This window comes from Thunnus maccoyii, chromosome 17 (assembly GCF_910596095.1).
Source record: "Thunnus maccoyii chromosome 17, fThuMac1.1, whole genome shotgun sequence".
In the NCBI taxonomy this organism is placed as follows: Eukaryota; Metazoa; Chordata; class Actinopteri; order Scombriformes; family Scombridae; genus Thunnus; species Thunnus maccoyii.
In genome coordinates this window covers 14,986,721-15,001,647 of record NC_056549.1, presented here as the reverse complement: position 1 = coordinate 15,001,647, position 14,927 = coordinate 14,986,721, and the positions used below count along the sequence as shown (strand labels likewise).

The window sequence follows — 14,927 nt, the reverse complement described above, 5'->3', positions numbered from 1 at the left end:
TAGTGAACATTTGTCTAAGTTTAAGGGCAATAAAATGGTAAATTTATAACAGATTGTGATACTCATAGGGAGTATCAAAGTACTACAGCTTAGAATAAGTCTTAAGAAAGTATAAAGTTTGGTTTTTAAATATTCTTACATTGCTAATTGTTTTTTTGTTTTTTTTTTGTATCTTGCTACACATCATTGCCTCGCATGGCCCTAAAACCATCCAGCAGGCCAGTTAATCTGACACTGCAGGGAATCAATAATGACTGCCATTTCCTTCAGCGGCCCAGAAGAGAGAATTATATTTCTCACTATGGCTATTGACAGCGACATGAGAAACACATATGGGACAGCGGAGGATTAGAAAGTGGACTGCACAGCCACACTGTGGTAATTTCACGCTATAAAAGCCGAAGAGGAGAAGAATGTTGAACAAACCGCAGACTGCTGGCTGGAGAGGTTGTAGTGAAAAGTCACAGGTCGGCTGAAACTATATTGACGGAGCAATCTGGGGGTTTTTTTCAATGCACGAATCGATTTTTTTTAAATGTCTCTTTATTTATAAAGCCAGTTAAGGAATCACTTGCCAAAACGTGTGTTTTTTTTTCTTTTTTCATATCATACAGATTCTTCTCTTTGTGCCGTCGTGTGGTGCAGTTTGTCACCAGGCTCATGTCCTCAACTCTAAATGTAACTGAGCCGCACTAATAGGAGCAGCAGCAACGATGGGACACATAATTTTAATTGTGGGACTCAAATAAATAGTATTTTAAACAAGTTAAACATGTCTTATTTGAGCTGAATATTTTACCCAAACTATATAATTTCCAAGAAAAAAAACCCAATAAAAGCTGATGAAAATTTAAGAGAGTCAATATTTGAATGTGTGAAGATGTTTCTTTATTATTGGCAAACAATTATAAACTATTGATTAAATATTTTAATGTACTGCACCTATTCTAATTATAGAGAACATTTTTTTTAAAGTTCAATCTTATTTAAAAGGACACAAGTGTCTCAGGTAATTATCGCAGGTAAAATTTAAACGATAGACATGAAGAAACAAAACAAAAAGGAGTAACCTGGATAAAAATACGCTTTATCATAAATTGATGTATAATTTGGAAAACGGTGAACAGATTATTTCCCTTCCTCATAATGCAACACGTCTAATTACATTCATGGTCTTTATTTTAAATGGTCCAGCAGGTCTTTGATTCTTTTCTTTTTTTTTTAAAGGCCAGAACAATTGTTTCAGATGTGCAGGACTTTCCCGAAATCTCCACAATCCAAACACCATCCATCTCTTGCGCATTAATGCGCGTTGGTTAAGTATGAGTCCTTAATGTGAAATCTAATCTGTATGGATTACGGCGCAGTAGGCCTATCAGATTTTGAGTCGGCGTGTATAACTTGTCATGTCGTTAGCTGCAGGCCAATAGCCAGTGGCCTTTCAAGCCCTTAGAGCCCGGCCGTGGTATAAGATTCCCATTTCCTGCATATCAAATATAAACACAAACTCCACGTGGGATGAGAGGAGAGATCGGGAGAAACGGCGGACACGCTGAGGGATGCAGCAGCAACTCCTCCATGTGTCCACTGATGAGGTCTGAATACAAAGATGTTGAAACCACACTGACCTGCATTCAGTGCTTTTCATGTGGCAAATAATCACCAAATACAAGCTAATCTACTGTCAGAAAATTTTTAATCTTTTTTTTTCTTAAGAAAAATAAATCATAGATGTAACATCAGTTTATTTTTAAGAGTCTCTGTTTAAATTCTTGTTAGATTACTGTTAAAATATATATTCATATTAAGCCATAAACTGTGCGTAAAGTCCTCAATAGGTGGATGAAATTATGGTTTAACCTGCCGAGGTCCCGGGGAAGAGATGAAATTTGGGTTCTTCCCCCACTGACATAAATGAAAAATGGACACAGACTTAAAATTTGACAATTCAGGTTACATGTAGTCTCTTTTTAAAAATGCTGATGGAAATGTAATTACAACAAATTTACGCAGAGAAATTTGAGATCTTGTCATCATTGTAAATTGTGAAAAATCAACCTGTTTACAATTCATTGTTGGAGGAAAATCATTTTAAACTGAGGGATGTTTTAAAATATGCTTTGTTCGTTATTTGTAAGAATTCATCAAACTGAATCAAAGCTAATAAAGTTATCGAGTCATCATCCTCAGACTTCAGCAACCTGAACTGTCACTGACCTCACAGCCTATTTGGCAGAATAAAACCACTCATATGTCACTGTCTGAAATGTAAAAATAAATAAATAAATAAAATTAAAAAGTGAACATACCTGTGTTCAAATTATTTTCACTGCAAGAAAGAAATCAGCTCCCAGATTTCCTTCAGTTCTTGCAAACGCTCATAATCAAATGCAGTGCGGTCGCTGCACAGCTCTCCCTGCTGTTTGCAGGCTGTCACTGACTGGATCAAAACACTTCAGCCACTGCTGGCCATTGCCAGCAAGAGTCCAAAAACAAGCCCGAAGAGTTGTCTAGACTCGAGCGGACAAATTTACAAAGTCAAACCCAAGTCCCGGGACTCAGTTTCGGTGACCGGACTGCTCACTTCTGCGGGGAACACCATTATTTTCAGTCCGCGTCCCAAGTTTGAGCACCAGGCTGTTCAGAGGCATTAGGCTCAACTTCATTATTGAGGACCGTGCTGCTGCGCATGCGTCCAGCTGCCATGCGGACACTATTGGGCAAGCGTCCAAAGGAGTAATGGGGTTCAGAGGGGAGGGAGGGGGGGATACCAAAATGACATTCTTATTAATAGTTAGGCCCAAATGACGTGCTCACAGTTTTATTTATCCCATCAGAGCAAAAACAACGTGCACTCACTTACTCACTCACTCACTCTCTATCTATCTATCTATCTATCTATCTATCTATCTATCTATCTATCTATCTATCTATCTATCATTTTCTATAATTTGTGTACTCAGAAGAACCATTCTTTTTTATTTTTGACTGTCCTTCTTTATTCCTACATAAAAGAAAATAAAACAAGTGAGCGAAACATTTCAAAATCATAAGCAGGATTTTTTTTTTCTTTTGAACACACTGTAAGGCTTTCGGCCAGCTCAGACAAATTAAAATAAATAGATAAAATGAAATAAAACAAAGTGCACAAAAGCTGTCAAGTTCAATGTAGGAACTATTTTCTCAGGAGTAGTTCCAATAAAAAATGTTGAGTGTGTTCTAGTAAAGGGAAGACTGTTTCTGGAAACACATGCAGCTGCCAGGGCCGGGGCCAACACTGCTGGGGTCAAGAGTCCCCCACCGCCCCGTCACCCCAGAAAACACAAAAGAAGTCTAGTAAATCTATTTTTCATGTTGTCTATGTATTTAAATGTTTAAATATACAGTGTATTATGTCAATTTTGTGTTGCTAATCTATTGTTTAAATGCTGTTTCAACACCTGATCCACTATGTTAGGAATATTATCCTACTGTACATTCATTTACTTTACTCTAATTCATTTTTTTTTTTGTTTAGCCTGTTTATTGTTGCTGATGTGGTATAATATACCAAATATACATAAAATAAGATCTCAACTAAACCTTTACTAAAGACAAAAAATAACAGGAATTTAGAATAAAATAAATATAAAAGAAGTAATATTATGTTTAGTTTAAAACAGTTTACGGTTTAAAAAGACTTAACTGGCACATAACCCAAAAAGAAATAACACAACAAAATGAGATGTTTACATCACACCACATTAGTGCTTTTTGATTAGAAATGTATCTGATGAAGGGAAGTAAAAGCTTTCAGTCTGAGGAAGCTTGTTATAGAGAACAGTGTATTTCAAATAATTAGTTCAAGGTCTGGGAAGACATAATTGGAAATGCTCATGCTTTTGGCTGGAGTACACACTGTAATCAAATTTGATGATATCAGAATCAGAAAAAAATGTAATTGGTCACTAAAACATCCATATTCCAAGATACTGAGGACATGATCTTGATCCTGTGGCCCAGCTTGCTGCTAAATTTATTAATTGTAATTTTTCAATGTTGCAAGTGCCAAATGAAATTCCATTTATCTCCATTTTATTGGTGTGGAAGCAGAAATTCCAGAGGCAGATATCTCAAAACCTGGACACAAAAAGATGATTTTTTTTCTTCTGAGCTCAAATGATGCTTTATATCACTTAAACACATGCCCCTAAAAGTGAGCCTTTTAGAAACAGTACTCATAATGAAACCTGATACATGTTAGCAAATATACAAAATCACAATTAAAGACTGACAGACAAAGAGAAATGATGGTGCTGAATACATTGCGCTGGTTAATCTATGTGCAATTATAGACAGAAAAATGGGGAACAATCATGCCAATAAAAGCCAGAAAACATGTTGGATGTACAAAACAGAATAACAAACGTAAATCATCATGGCCCAAATAAATCGTGCGAGAGTAAAGTCAGACAGCTCCGCTCCACAAAAAGATGATAGATTTGGCAACAGAGTTTAGTTTATTTGAAAAATTGAATGTTTATTATGGCTTATGGATTCTTTGACTGTTGGGTCCCGCTGGCCCTGGACCAGCGCTCTTTTACCATGCTGTCATTTATTTGGGATGATGATGTCATCAGGCTCTCTGACTGATCCTTAATTGTTGGTTTAGAGATCCTGCCGACATTAACACACACAGTTTGTGCAAATGCATCTTGCATTCTTTCCCCATGCGTTCTCTGCCGCTCTCATGCACGTTACTGCTGTATTTGTTTACATGATTCAAAAGGCTTCTTGGTGACATTATGTAGAATGAAAAGAGCCAAAGATTCCCTGGCATCACACACACACACACATGTGCTGTAAAAAGTTCTGTTCTTTGTGGCATTGGCTGGCGCATCAGCTGGCAGAGAGAAAGAGAAAGTCACTGACTGGCAAAGCTAAAGTGAAAAATTGGGAGCAGAGAGAAAAGAAGGTTGTCATAATAATTGTCCTCCCTCAGCACAATGTTTACCCTCACTCCTTTCATTCATTCATTTCTCCATTCCTTAAAAGCATACTTCCATAAAGTCGCGAAATTGGGAACTTGTGAAATTTAAAAAAGTATGGTCAAAAAGGGGGAAGCGCCTGGCTTTAGGTTTCTAGTATGAATCAAGTTTCAAGAATACTTGATCCTACAATTCCCATAATGCAACTCAGTAGACTCTTTCATTTGATCCATTCTGCCTGTTAAATGTCCTCATCTTTAAACGCCACACCCCAAGTGTGTAATGTAGAATTTAGACCAAGTCTACTGTAGATGGAGCTGAGGTCGTCTGAGGAGGCAACCGCCATAGCTTAGTGTGATACTAATGATGAGGTTTAATGGTTTAAAGTCAAGAAATGTATCTGTTTACTTTGAATATTAAAGAAATCTGGTCGATGGTGAAAGACTGTTAATACACAATTCCAACTAAATCCAAGTAAAAATCAGACTCCGTGGTTTAACCACACAGTATATTGTTATTTTTCTACTTCCTTGCTGTAGAGGGCACTAACACATTTTTGTTGTGAGCTGTGCTTGCTGAAAATTGGTAGTGCATGAATCATCGTCCTCTGGCAGCAAGACAACACAACACAAGATAGGACAAGATAATACAGAAATTAGGACATCCCTATCTGGCTTCCCACCCCATTGGAAGTAAGGTCTTGCTTTTGAGTGGGTGGGGGACGTAAAATCTAAGTGACTCCAGGTGAAAAATCTGATGAAAATCCATTTAAGATGATCAACTTCTTTTAAAGGAAACAAGATATTTTTGTACGGTAATCAGTAACATTTGAAATTTACCATTCAAATGAATATACCCCTCTATGCTCTCTTAATGGAGCAATGATTTTTCGCATTTGTAAATAAGTCAAATATACAAAGAAGTGACATTATCTACTAAAATATAGAAATATCAAAAATATGAAAAATATTTTTGAGCAGATTTTTGCATTAGTTTCAGTAAATTTAGAGTTTTCTGCCACAGAAATTACATCATAGGACACTTCAGCTTTCATAACAATAATTAATACTTATAGATTGATGCCATGATGCACTGGGTAGAAGACCATAAAGGACAGACTACCGGTGCATCAGCAGAAACACAGATCGACAGATGCACTTTGCATTACACACCTGCCTTTGGACCAGAGAAACAGCAAAGAACTGGGCCCAGCTCCATCACTGGACTTACAGTACTTTACAGCTGAGATTTTTTTGTCATTTGTTGCTTCATTTGTTTCATTGAATCACGCAGGATAATACTGCATCGCATGATGACTGATGTGCGTGTGTTTGTGTGTGTGTGTGTGTGTGTGTGTGTGTGTGTGTGTGTGTGTGCTTTGGCACTGCATTGGAAGGGTCAGATTCAAACCCTTGGCATGGCCTGTGGACATGCACTGGCATGGTAAATAGTAGCAGCCTGACTCTGACATAGAGAGAATAACAGTCACCGTATTCATTGACCACTGCTTGAAGATTAGATTGAATTGTCTCTGTTAATATCAACGTGGAGAGGTAAAATGGGTCTAGATGCTCATTCAAAATTGTTCTATCAAATTACTGAGGGAAGAGAAAGTTAATGTGAAGTCCATTTTGGAGCAACATGTACTTTGGCGTCCATACTAACACAGATATATTATAGGAACACATCTTTCACACTTAGCTAAGGTTTTTGACCAATAAAGATCGGTCTTAAACTTCTGATGTAGACACATCTAAAAACATACAATTTTCTGCTTTTTCTCTCAATTTTGAACTCCCCCTTAAACTCAAATTATTCTTTCACGCTCTGTATTCTTATTCTTACTTCAGGCACCTGCAACCTTGTGGCACATCAGACAGAATTTGAAGCTAAGCATGGCACTCGATAAATGTAAATGGAATGTAACACATAGCTGTGAGGGTCCCCATGACATAAATTTTATCATCTGCCAGTGTCCACTAGAGTCTCCAGAAAAAAACTGTGGAAGGTCTGCACAGAACACATGTGCTGACTGCACATGTGTAAATACGTCCAATACACAATGTCCCAGCCAACCAGCAGGACATGATCCGTAGTTGTTTTTGTTGTAGTTGGGGTTTTTTTTGTATGTAGAAGCAAACTATAAGACAATGATGTGAAAATGCTAATGTGGAATGAAAATACATTACATTTTGTGGTTTGGGAGATTTCTATGAATAGCAGAGTGTTCCTGCTGTAATAATATTGCTTTGTTTTTAGTTCTGTTTGACTCTTTCAATAAGAATCTGGCCTAACCCGCTGTGCCTCCCTCTCCCCTCTCTCCCGTACCAATGTCAGGCCTGAACCCTGCTGCTCCGTGATTGACACATTCTGGCAGAATAAATTAAAACCTCAAGCTGTGACAGAGCCCGAAATAGCAGGAAGCTGTTGCTGACCTGCAGTCTCTAGTGCCACATGTCAGCAAGCTTAAAAAACTTGGCAGAACATTCTGCACAAAGGAAGCATGTACAGGTGTTTTTGTGTGTATGAGTCAACAAGCACTGATGTATGTGATGCTTTAACTACACCTGTTACATAATAAACAAACCTTACAGGTGGTCTTAACTGAGAAACCAATGTGCTAATTGCTACTTTTTACTCAATCTTGTAGAAACCAATTTCAACTTATTTAATTAAACTGAAACCACTTTGGAATTTGAAGGCAGTGGCAGATGGATCTATTTTTTTGGCCAGCTGTTCTCCGGAGGGTGACGCTGGGGTTGCGGGGGGGTGGGGGCTGGGGGGGCTAAGCCCCAAGATGTTTAGTGGCGTAGGACTTCGGGTCCCTTTGCCAAGTCACAGAGTTCCCAGTTCTTGCCAAGCAGGGGGTGGGTGAGAGAAAATGCCATTTAGCTGGCTGGTATTTATAGATATGTGAGGAACTTGTGCTCAGGCTGGGCCGAGGTGCTGACGACGTAAAACGAGAGGACGCTTCCAGAAGTCGAGTGTCAGGGCACACAGATAAAAATACCCGGTGAAAGATGGGCCTGGTCATTAGTGGCGCAGTCTGGCATGTGACATGGCAGCATTTCAGAGGTGATTTATGATTATTACTACAGCTAACCTATACCTCTCCCTTTCCTGCCCCCACCCTCCATCCCAAATTGGTTTGCCAAATGGAATGGCGCATGGGGTTTATTTCAGGGGTGAGTGCACAGAAAAAAAAAAAAGTCTGCTGGCATTTTAAACTTTGGCAAAGTGCCACAGTTGGGTTTCAGATTTTACCACAATATTGAAAGAAAAACAGAAGCTATATTAAATTAATCTCTTCTGGGAATTAACACGGTGGTGCAGGAGGCAAACACATACTACTTTCATGTTTCTGTTAACAGGACAACAAATCTCTGTTACTGAGCGTTCAAGGTTTTTTTTGTATCACCACATTATAATGGTGCTGAGTTGTGAGATGTGGACTGATTTACTGCTGAAAGAATCAATTAATCATTAGATCAATCAATTCTTTGCAAAAAAAAAAAGTTATATGAAGACATAGAGAGAGGGAGAGGGAGAGAGGGTAATGAGCTCATTGTACGCTGATGCCTTCCCTAATTGCTGGAGCGAGCTGCCACAGGGAGGAACAAAGGAAACATTTAACACATCGTAAATTCCTGTAATGTCCTGCCGAGAAGCTGCCGCTCCAGTTACACTTGCAACCTTTTTTTTTTTTTCTTTCGCTGACTCTTTATTAGCGGCCAGTGACAAAAAGAGACACACATAACATGCTAAAAGACAGTTAAGGCAAAATATTAATGAGGGTTTCTCTACTCTTACTGAAATCAGTTTTCTCTTATCCCTCCGTTCCTCAGAGGGGGAAAGGCTTATCAAATAGCTCTGGGGCATCAGATCAGCAAGGCTACACTCTCAGGTGCTTCTTACCTTCATGTGGCAATTGATGTGAAGAATTCAATTCCAAATGAAGACTTAAACATTTAAAAGCTTGACACTGAATGAGGTCGGGGGACCTCTGGTGAATGTGTAACTGGATAGGGTGAGGAGGATGTGATACAGGCTGGCGGTCACGGTCAGATGACCGGTGGAGGTGCAGAAAGAGACACTGAGGCTGAGGTTGCGGGTGTAGCAGGGTGCAGGTTTATTGAACACAGTATTATTGGCTGTTAAACAGCAGCGGTGACAGCGAGCTGCAGAAAGGAATGAAAAGAAAGCAGACATTAGACAAGGCATATAAGCTACATGGGTAATGTCAAATAAACAGCCAATAGGAAATAAATGATAAGATGTTAAACAGACAATATAATGTAAAAAGGGAATTAATTGAACTAATAATTTCACTGACTGACTACCAGTCATGTATAAGTGGGGATAAATATATATTAGTCAATAGCAAAGGTCCCTTGCAGTCCAGACAAACAGCTAGCACACAAACCACACAAGCAACAGAATACTAATAGACAGAATGCCAAAGCATCAAACTAAACATGAGGCTACAGCCACACTGTGTGGCCTACATGGAATAAGGATCATGGCCCTTAACTTTACCAGCAACAATCTTAATTTAAAAGCAAAAAGGTTCAGAGGGTATTAGAATTTATACAAAACTGAGGTGGTAACTCTACTCACTTTTCATTTCTTCACGCACACTAATCAGGAATTGAGGAAAGAGAGACAAAGCAATGTGGCTTGGCATCATTTGAGCAACCTGATTGTCTGTGTGGACTGCAGTTTATAGAGCCAGTGATTCTCAATCAGAGCTAACTGAGTGCAGAAGGTTTATCCATTCTGTACCTGGGGCTGGGCGGGGCTGAGACAGGGCAGACAGCAGAGACAGAGCTGGACCTTTTGTACAGACATACACTCACAAAATTATTCATTATTCAACTCCTTTTGGACGTAATTGGAGCTTTTTATCCTCTAAAGAACATAAGTGATGCTTCATTTGATATTGTAGTGTACTGTGAATATCAAGTCCGGATTTAGACTTTCATCTGTTTCACAGACAGAAAAGCTGTGTGCCCGAACACTGTTAATCCAAAAGCCTGGAGAGAAGTGCTACAGTGTCTCACTGAATTCCTTCCCAGTCTTTTGTCCCTCAAGGCAAATGATGGAGCATATGTCTTACTCACCGAGATGGTGGTCAAGTGTGTGTGAGAGCAGTTTAGGGAAGAGATGGAAAGAGCGAGAGACTGTGTGATTCTCTCCTGTTTTGAGAGTCCTGAGAGACTCCTCACTTGTGTGAAAGCATGATACAGTATATATGTGCCCCACGTAAATGTGTAAGCCGTGTGTGTGAACACAACACATACTGCATGCGGGTGTTTTTCGGGGGGGGGGGGGATCAGAGAAGCAAAATTAGTTTACCATCAGCTGTGCTCTCGCTCTCATTCAGTCCCAGCCTCTGTCCAGTATTTCTTCCAGCTCCCTCCACTTAATGGCGGCTTAGGGCGCTTTTACTGCACCACCCTGGGGAGGCTACTGTGGCCAGATCCAGAACACTTGGCTTTATGTGGATTGAATGTTTTATGGTTATGGACATAATATTTAAGTATAGGAACAGTCTCACAAGAATCCACCCCCGCACCACTCTCCCCAGGCTTAATAAATACACCAGCCCAGGAAAGGTAAGTGGGAAAAGTCAGTATAGTCAGTATACGATGAGACATTATCATGAAGTTATGAGATATGGATAAATGGTCAGTTTGATAGCTGATCCCAATACTGACGATGAAGATAGCTACACACTGACAAACCAAACCAAGTGAAAAACAATCTGAATCAAATGAAGCAAAAACTGACTGAGGCTGAATATCGGCAACAAACGGTAGAGTGCCAAACAGATCAGTTCTACACTTTATTTCATTCCACACAAATTTAAAAAAAAAGGATGCATTTTATGTATACAGAAAATTGTTAGGAAGTTATGGCAGATACTACAAACTGTTGTTCTCTCTGTTGACCTAATTGTTAGGTCTAGAAATTGTACACTTAATCAGTCAAAACAGAAGAGTGTCTAATTCCCCAGTTTTGGTCCAGAAACCATGAAACTAAGATTCTATTATTAACTTTTTAACTATACTGAGATGTCATTTAAGTGGAGCAGCTAAAAACCCCCATTTTAAAAAAATGGTTTTGAAATACAGGGCAGATTAATTAAGTTTTCTCCTTTAAGGTCTTTATTTAAAAAAAAATAAAGAGAGAGAGAGAGGAGAGACAGAGTGAAGGTAAAGAGCAGGCCCATTAGCTGGCCACATGGTGGTGTGTTCAGTCATGTTAAAACATTTAGCCTTTGATAGCAATTGCTGCTGCGGTCAAGGGGCAAATCACTTGCGATTTTCACTGCCGTGAATCTGATGTATGTAGCTTATGGGGGTACTTTAACGTGCATGTGTGAGAGAGAGAAAGTCAGAGAGAGAGAGAGTTTCATGACAGATAGATAGATTTATTTGACAAAATTTAAAACATACATGACAGGCTGATTGTAAAGACAGACTGCATATAAGATTTTTAAAATGGTCAAGGTTTAAAATACACAAAAAAAAACAAACCCTAAGGCTTATTTCCATTGTGGTCCTCTATTGCAATACAAGATGACAAATTGAATAAGAAAGTGTCAAGCAAGAATGACATTAGACTTAAAAAACCCAAACAGACAGTAAAACATCAAGCATTTGTACATCTACAAATTATTTAACAGATCTGATTTAAAACTCCTCTTACCTGGGTTTAGCTTGAGCATGATAGGCAGCTTGTTCCATTGACATGAAGCTGTATAGTGTATTTTTCTCAAAACATTTTTTAAATCTCACAGGAATAATATATGTTAGACTGCCTCTAGTGTTGTATGAGTGGTGAGTGGTTGTTTTTTACTAGATTAAAATGGTTGGATAGGTAGGGAGGTGCAGATTTGTACACAATCTTGAGGGAAATACTCATTTTAATTAGCACCACCCTTTTATCCACATGGAGAAGATTCATTTTTTTAAAAAAAAGAAATGCATCAAGATGTGTGCAGGGGAACAGCTTTAAAAAGTTAACTTACTTTGTGCAGTCTGTAATTTGTTTTTAAGAGACTGTGAGGAGCTACTGTACCGATAGGTGGCAGCATAATTAAAATGGCATAACACCAATGCTCCAGCTAGAGTTTTTAAAGTTGGTATATACAACAATTTGGCTTTTCTAGCCAGGAATTTTGTTTTATTGGTAATTTTGTTCAGAGCTTTTAAAGCCATGTCTTCCCCCGATAAAACATTATCCAGAACACATCTAAAGTCATTTACTGAAGGTTTTGAAGAGACTGATGTCTGACCAATCTCTACTATTAAATTAGATTAATTTCTCAATTTAATTTGTGACCCAAAGAGGATGGCCTCTGTCTTTCCTCCATGAAGGGAAAGTTTATTATCCGAGAGCCACCTCGCAACCATCTCAAGGTATCTTCCACCATTATTTTTTCTTTGTGGGATACTAGTAACGCAGCATCATCAGCATATAAAAGCATATCATCAGCATATATATCACAAGAACAGGCCAAATTAAGGTCATTAATATGTAATAAAAAATAACGGCCCTAAAACACTCTCCTATGGGACACCACAAATAATTGTTTTGGACTGGATAACATCCCATTGACATCAACCCTTTGATATCTATCAGTAAGATAGGATTTAACCCACCTAATGGCCATATAATTAAAACCCAGAGCTTTTAATTTGTAAATTAAAATGCAATGATCTACAGCGCCTTTTGCAGGTCTCTCATAACCATTCCGCAGAATTTCCTTTCTGATTTTGTCTGTCAGAAACAACAGGCAGGATTCGGTAGAGTGATATTTTCTGAATCCTGACTGAAACCGAAATAAAATATTGTTTTGGATGTACTCCTCAATCTGTTCATGAATTATTTTTTCCATTATTTTTGACATCACACATAAAATAGAAACTAGTCTATAGTTCCCCCCATCTATCTTACTACCCTTCTTATAGAGGGGGAGAACTTGAGCACTCTTGAGCTCTGTTGGAACCTTAACCTGTTTTATTGACATATTTATTATATGTGTAACAGATGAAGCAATAATATCTGCAGCGTCTCTAAGAAACCTGGCTTGAATATTATCCAGACCTGCAGCTCTACTAGTATTGAGTTCCTAAAGTCTCTTCAGGACCTTACCGTCACTCACTTTACTAAAAGAAAAGGATGGTGTCTGAATGCCATATCGCAAGTAGTGCCTCTGTACCTGCTCCTCATTGAATACATCTGATTGATCAAGGAGCTTAGCTACAAGAGTTTTAGTTACTGTAGTAAAATAGGTATTTAAATAGTCAGCCACTTCAGTATTGTCTGAGGTGACTTCACCGTTCACCTCCAAGCTGAGCCTCGCAGACCTGGTTTTTATATTTTTACTATAACCCAAATCCTTAAGAGCCTTCCCAAGCTTGTAAGGATCCTTTTTATGTTCAATTATTTTTTCTTTGAAGAAGGATTTTTAGCATTAATGATCAACCTTTGCACTTCATTGCTTAGGCCTATTTACTTCATTTCTTAATCTAATGACCTTTAAAATATCATCTGTCATCCAAGGCTCAGTTCTCAGCTTTATTCTGATGGTCTTAAATGGTGATATATTAGTCACAACTTACAGAAATTTTGATTAAAATAAATCCCAGGCTTTTTTAACATCGTCACAATTCATAACTTCAGACCAGTTAACTGTTCTCAGGCTCTCACAAAGGAGGATGGACTATAAATTTTAAGGGATGAGAAATTAACTAATGTAGGCCAAACAGCTGACAGAAATTTCTAAAACTTTTATAAATATTAGTGTCCTTTTTGCAAGTGGCTGTATTCAGATCACTGGCGATGATGACCTCTGATTTTGTAAAGTCAACACATTTATTGCATGTTTCCACCAGCAGCTCGTAAAAATTATGCTGGTCCAGTGGACGATAGCAGGCTAAGGTTCAGATGGCTTAAGATGAGATGGGTTTGGATTTTGGAAGTAAAACATCCAGCCATACAGCCTCAATTGGGTCATTGTTCAAACCGGATCTAACATTAAAAACTAAATCTGATCTGATATACACACATAATCCTCCTTTTCTCTTCCCATCTCTTCCAGACTCATCCAACCATGTTTTGGAGACTGATAAAACCGCTACTTTACTCTGATGGCAGAGATGGTGAATTTCATGTATCTTTGGAATTGCTACCAAGATGCAGCAGGTGAAGTCCCCTCTGCGCAAACACATAATTTAAGTCACTGAGTTCATTTTTGTGTGTCACTGTAGCGTTGGACTTACCTGAAGCACTATCGTTCCTTTCACAAGAAGACCACCAGTGTTTTTGAGAAGTAGTACCTTTAAATTCAGCTTGCTGTCAAATGAGGAGCTTTAAAATGTGACCAAATCTCTACAGTATGATACACACATGGAGACAATGGAAACACAGTAGTTAAGTGCGGTGTGTATCTAATGCTGATGTAAGATCTTCATTTTGATGGCATGTACATGTAACATTCATATTATGAAATGCTCATGTAGCCCTGGCTCTAAAATGACACCCACTTATATTAGAATTATCCCTTTAAAATAATTCATCTTAATTGAGAAGTAAATAATTAATTGGAAAGTCATTAAAATCCTTAAAAACAATTCATTTTATTTTGAAACAAATAAATAATTAATTTAGGTTGATTATATACACTAAGAAAATAATAATACGAAGAACTATTAAAAAGTGTAGATATAAAAATAACATTTAGAGTAAATATCATTCAATTAACTCATATAAATGACTACATCTGTTAAAAGTTGTTTAAAATCATGAAACTATGTGCATAAAGGGAGAAACACAGCCAACAATGTGTTTTCCAAGCAGCAGTGAAGGGCTCAGTATGACAAGATCCCCAAATAACAAATTAATGAACCTTACTAACCCCAGGTGATCGGCCTTAGTTCCTGTTATAACTTC

At 38.2% G+C, this 14,927-nt stretch overlaps 1 protein-coding gene across 6 annotated transcripts in view; it reads right to left on the bottom strand.

Moving 5' to 3' along the window:
- eya4 (EYA transcriptional coactivator and phosphatase 4) overlaps positions 1 to 2,672 on the bottom strand; it is a 51,968-nt gene extending 49,296 nt beyond the window's left edge. For all 6 annotated transcript variants that reach the window (XR_006092061.1, XM_042390376.1, XM_042390375.1 and 3 more), the window contains exon 1: positions 2,310 to 2,672. The gene's annotated coding sequence lies outside the window, so the exon portion shown is untranslated. The remainder of the gene's footprint in view (positions 1 to 2,309) is intronic.
- Between the last annotated feature and the right edge of the window lie 12,255 nt (positions 2,673 to 14,927).